Genomic DNA, 6508 nt, shown 5'->3' with positions numbered 1-6508 from the left:
TCAAGTAACATTCCAGGTGCTCGACATGGATACATCCTACAATTTTCTCCTTGGCAGACCTTGGATCCATGTGGCAGTAGCCGTGCCTTCCACTCTTCACCAGATGGTGAAGTTAGAGTACGAAGACCGAGAGATCATGGTCCATGGGGAAGATGAGCATGCTATTTATCGGGAGCCATCCATCCCATATCTGGAACCGAGAGAAGGGAGCGAACATACGGTCTATCAAGCTTTTGAGATTGTACTGGCAGAGCAGCACGAAGAGGGAATACCCTGCCCCCAGCCTTTCCTGTCTAACGCCTCGGTTATGGTGGCCAAAGAGATGATCCGGCACGGATTTAGGCCAGGGAAGGGGCTTGGACGAACCTTTCAGGGAATAACAGAACCCATTACCTTGCCAGTCACCAAGAAACCTTTTGGACTAGGTTTCAAGCCTACTCCAGCAGACGAAGAGTGGGCAAAGAAAAGGAAAAATGAGGGTTGGACGTTACCTCGACCACTGCCTAATTTATATGCAACTTTCATCAGGCCAAGGTACGCCGAAGAAGAAGATGATGAGGTCTTTACAGCTGAGGAAATCGAGGAGATATGTGGGGCGATGAGAGAGATGCTCTACGAGATCCACATGGTTCAACCAGGTGAAGGCACAAGCACTGCTGAGATGATGTACGTGGGGCCGAACGCCAAACTTCAAAACTGGGAGGCCACGCCATTCCCGACTAGACGGAAGTCCGGGTAGACCTGTCCTGCCACCTTTCCTGTGTCACAAGTTATCTCCAGGACATAACTTGAACGTTTTCTTCCTTTCCATTGTTGTTTTGAATTCCTAAGTTGTAAACATTGTTGTCTTCCAACTTTCCAAAGAAAATAAAAAAAAATCATCATTGCTTTCCCATTCTTTCTTTTGTTCTGATTTTTGTTATTTTTCCTTTTATCTTTCTTTTCATTTATAATAATGCGGCTTTAAATATGACATGCTTGCGGACTTCACGCCCAGATCACAATGAGCTATTTAACTGCGAATTAATGAACCCAGAACCAGAATATGATGCGGAAGAAGCTTTTAGGGAAATAAACCGAGAGTTGGAGTATTTTGAGAATAAACCTAAGCCAAATCTGAATGACACCGAACCAGTTAATTTAGGAACTCCTGAAGAAATCCGGGAGACGAAAATAAGCATTCACACGGACAAGAAAACGCGAGAGGTGATAATTCAACTTCTTTTTGAATTTAAAGACGTGTTTGCTTGGTCATATGATGACATGCCGGGTCTAGGTGTTGATCTAGTGGTTCCTAAATTGCCGATTCATCCTGATTGTCCTCCAGTTCAACAAAAGCAACGAAAGTTCAAAACTGAGGTCAACGACAAGATTAAAGAGGAGATCACTAAACAACTGAAAACTGGAGTGATTCGGGTAGTCCAATATACAACATGGTTGGCGAATGTGGTTCTGGTACCGAAAAAGGACGGGAAGACTCGGGTATGCGTAGATTACCGAGATTTGAATAGAGCAAGTCCCAAAGATAATTTCCCACTTCCCAACATCCAAATCCTCGTTGATAATTGCGCCAAACACGAGATACAGTCTTTCGTAGATTGTTACGCTGGGTATCATCAGGTACTGATGGATGAAGAGGATGCCGAGAAAACTGCCTTCACCATGCCTTGAGGCACCTACTGTTATCGGGTCATGCCATTCGGTTTGAAGAATGCTGGGGCTACTTACATGAGGGCCATGACTGCCATTTTTCATGACATGATGCATCAGGAAATAGAGGTGTATGTGGATGACGTGATAGTCAAGTCCAGGACGTAGGATAATCACATCCAAGACTTGAGGAAATTCTTCGAGAGACTAAGGAAGTATGACTTGAAGCTAAACCCAGCCAAATGTGCTTTCGGAGTTCCGTCGGGCAAACTTTTGGGCTTCATCGTAAGCAGGAGAGGTATCGAGCTAGATCCAACTAAGATAAAATCCATCAGAGATCTGCCTCCCCCGAGAACAAAGAAAGACGTGATGAGTCTTTTGGGCAGGTTGAACTACATCAGTCGGTTTATTGCCCAGCTGACAAGCACATGTGAGCCCATATTCAAGCTGTTAAGGAAAGATGCGGCGATTAAATGGACAACTGAGTGTCAAGAAGCCTTTGATAAAGTCAAAGAATACCTTTCGAATCCCCCAGTCTTGGTCCCTCCAGAACCAGGGAGGCCACTTTTCTTGTATCTAACAGTCTTGGAGAACTCTTTCGGTTGCGTCCTCGGGCAACACGACATAACCGGAAAGAAGGAGCAAGCAATCTACTACTTTAGCAAGAAATTCACCGGCTACGAGGCCAAATACACTCTGCTGGAAAGAACATGTTGCGCTCTGACGTGGGTTGCTCAAAATCTGAGACATTATCTCCAAGCCCACACTACTTTCCTTATAAGCAGGCTGGATCCTTTGAAATATATATTTCAGAAACCGATGCCTACCGGGAGACTGGCCAAGTGGCAAATCCTGCTTACCGAATTCGACATAGTCTATGTCACTCGCACAGCAATGAAAGCCCAGGCGCTAGCAGATCATTTGGCCGAAAATCCGGTAGATGAGGAATACCAGCCATTGAGTACCTACTTTCCAGATGAAGAATTAAACGCCTTAGAGCTGGTCTCGGAGGACGCTCATGTTTGGAAGATGTTCTTTGATGGAGCCGTGAATGCCAAAGGTGTAGGAATTGGGGCAATTTTGATCTCGCCTTCCGGTCAGCATTATCCCGCCACAGCTAGACTGCGTTTCTTTTGCACAAATAATACAGCTGAGTATGAAGCCTGCATCATGGGCATGCATATGGCAATCGATCAGGATGTCGAAGACTTATTGATTATGGGAGATTCTGACCTGATTATCCGACAAGTCCAAGGTGAATGGGAAACTCGGGATGTCAAACTTATCCCATACCGACAGCATGTGGAGGACCTCAGCAAGCGCTTTACATCAATAGAGTTCAGGTATATCCCGAGGTGTCACAATGAACTGGCAGATGCACTTGCTACTTTGGCTTCAATGCTACCCTACCCGGGCAACGCCCACGTCGATCCTTTGGAAATCTAAATTAAGGAAAGAAACGGTTACTGCAATGTAATCGAGGCGGGATCAAATACGCAGCCTTGGTACCATGACATCAAGAGGTTCCTGAAGACACAAGAATACCCCGAGCACGCTACTGGAGATCAAAAGAGGACCATTAGGCGACATGCAAGTGGTTTCTTTCTGAGCGGTGAATTGTTATATAAGAGGACCCCGGACCTCAATCTCCTAAGATGTGTCGATATCGAGGAAGCGAGGAAAATCATGCACGAAGTACACGCAGGTGTGTGCGGACCTCACATGAACGGGTATGTCTTAGCAAAGAAAATCCTTCGAGCAGGTTATTACTGGATAACCATGGAAAAGGATTGCTTTAGCTTCGTTCGGAAGTGTCATCAGTATCAGGTGCACGGTGATCTGATTCATGCACCTCCCACAGAACTGCATCTCATGTCTGCGCCTTGGCCATTTGTCGCCTGGGGCATGGACGTCATTGGACCAATCGAACCAAAGGCTTCAAATGGACACAGGTTTATACTGGTTGCCATAGACTACTTCACAAAATGGGTAGAGGCTGTCACTCTCAAGTCGGTCACTAAAAAAGCTGTAGTGAATTTTGTACACTCAAATCTTATCTGTCGTTTCGGTATTCCTGCGACTATCATTACAGATAACGCAGCAAACTTGAACAGTCACTTGATGGGAGATGTATGCGAGCAATTCAAAATAACGCATAGGAATTATACTCCTTATCGGCCAAAGGCCAATGGCGCTGTAGAAGCAGCGAATAAAAACATCAAGAAGATTTTGAGGAAAACCATCCAAAGTTCCCGATAGTGGCATGAGCAGTTACCATTTGCGTTGTTGGGGTATCGCACTACGGTACGCACATCAGTAGGAGCGACTCCTTATCTTTTGGTTTATGGGACCGAGGCTGTAATACCGGCAGAGGTAGAAATTCCTTCGCTTCGAACCATTGTCAAAGCGAAAATCGAAGACAGCGAGTGGGTCAAGACTCGGTTAGAGCAATTGACTTTGATTGATGAAAAGCGAATGGCCGCGGTTTGTCATGGACAGTTGTACCAACGAAGGATGGCCCGTGCTTACAACAAGAAAGTCCGACCCAGGAATTTCGAAGTAGGTCAGTTGGTACTAAGGCGTATTCTACCACATCATGAGGAAGCAAAAGGGAAGTTTGCTCCAAATTGGAAAGGCCCATACATCATAAGGAAGATATTGCCGAGAGGAGCATTGTATTTAGGTGATATCGAAGGAAATGACCCCGAAACAGCAGTAAATGCGGATGCAGTCAAGAGATACTACGTTTGAATTATACTCCAGTAGTCTTGACACATTTGAAATGAAGGAGGTTTTATTCCCCACTACTCCCAAACACTACCCAATTCTCTCTACAAGCCTTTGGGCCGCTTACAAAAAAAAAAACAACAACAAAACAAAAACAAAACATTGATTGAGGCTTGAACTACGTTTGACTTGATTCCGAAAGGATACGTAGGCAGCCTCTCCCTGAGGTTCAGTCACACCAACAATAAAATCCCATTCGCCCTGAAATTGAAACCGGGGCACGTCGAGCAGTTGAGAAGTTAGTATCATCTACCTCTCTCTACCAAGCACAAGCCTTCAAATCAATTACCAAAGATAGTGGGGAACCAATAAGCGTCACAAATGGAGACCGGCACACTCTGAATTGAGAGAGATAAAATGAGAGAGTCTCGTCGGTGAAAACCTTCGGGCACCACGAGGCGACGGGAGTAGAGAAACAAAAATGAGAGAGCTTGTTTAGTAAAAACTCACAAAGAGTGCTATCAAGCGAGGACAGGAAGAGAAATGAGAGAGGTCAGCCAGCGAAAACCCACAAAGGGCGCTGTTGGCCGAAAATAATGACTCCACCCCAAAGAGGTCTCGGCAAAGTTCCACCGGTTTGAAATCACAGATCCGTTCAGGTTTAGGGAAACGCAAGTTCATGGAAGGTCAGGCGCCAGTCCAAAGAGCATGTCATGTCATTTAAAGCCAGTGTTATCTTCCTCAGATAAGTCTTTCTCGTCCCGAAAGAGACATTCCCTTCCTGAAATTTGTTTTTTCCTTTCTTTGTTTCTCTTCGAATCCTTTTTTATGTTTTAACCCCAAGTTTAGGATACACCGGAGAGGGAAGGTGGCAGGTTTGTTTTCACGGAATTCCGTTTCATGAAGGAAAACACCCCGTTTCGTTGGTACATCTGTCCGAACTTGATAAATCATGATGTTTGATGGCGTTCGAAGTAAAGAGGAAAAAGAGAAATTTCCCCCAGCAAGTCCTCCTTCGGACGAATCCCCACAGAGTCTCTCCCTGTACAATCCACCCACAAAGTCTCCCCAATATATATTAAAAAAAAAAATATCCCCGTTGGAATTTCCCCAACACATCCTCAGCAAGTCCCTTTGTAAAAATTCCCCAACAAGCTTACCCCAACCAAGCCTAGAAAGCCCGCTGCGAAACAATTACCCAGCATGCCCCATTGTACAAAGATCCACACAAAGAATACACTTTGTAAATATTCCCCCATAGGACGTCCTTTTGTACAAATCCCCACAGAATACCTCCAATAAAATCCCCGTTGAGAACCTCCAAGCAAAACGGGACACAAAAAAAAAGAGCCTTACGAGGCAAATCATTACAGAATCTGGAAATACAAACCTGAGCGGTCTAAAAGGTTCCGGCATATGAATCAAATCAATGGCGGGACTTCGCAACAGAATGAAGACGCAACAAAGCAACCGGGAACGATCAAGGTCACCAAATCGACCGTCATTTCCGAACTAACAATTGTTCTTTGTCTGAAAAGTTGAAACAGGTTTAATCCAAGACAACCGTGCAAGAAGCAGGTGTCGCCCAAAGAAGAAGGTACATGGGTACAAGAAATATTTTGGCAATAAGGAATTCACTCGAAAGGTAAGTTTCCACGAAACTCCCTTTTATCTTCTACTAAAACAAGAAAATTCAAAAAAAAAAAGAGGTCGCTTAGTATTCTCGAACTTTGTCCCCAGCCAATCAGCATTAGGGTTTTAAACCCTAAACTGAATTTTCCTTTTAATCAGCATTAAGGTTTTAAACCCTAAACTGAATTTTTCCTTCAGTCAGCATTAGGGTTTTAAACCCTAAACTGAACTTTCCCATTCAGCCAGCATTAGGGTTTAAAACCCTAAACTGAGCTTTTCCATGCAGTCAGCATTAGGGTTTTAAACCCTAAACTGAACTTTTTCTTTTAATCAGCATTAGGGTTTTAAACCCTAAACAGAACTTTTTTCCATTCAGCCAGCATTAGGGTTTTAAACCCTAAACTGAGCTTTTCCATGCAATCAGCATTAGGGTTTTAAACCCTAAACTGAATTTTTCCTTTAGTTAGCATTAGGGTTTTAAACCCTAAACTGAACTTTT

The sequence above is a fragment of the Nicotiana tabacum genome, chromosome 16 (assembly GCF_000715075.1).
Source record: "Nicotiana tabacum cultivar K326 chromosome 16, ASM71507v2, whole genome shotgun sequence".
NCBI lineage: Eukaryota > Viridiplantae > Streptophyta > Magnoliopsida > Solanales > Solanaceae > Nicotiana > Nicotiana tabacum.
This window is presented reverse-complemented; position numbering follows the sequence as displayed.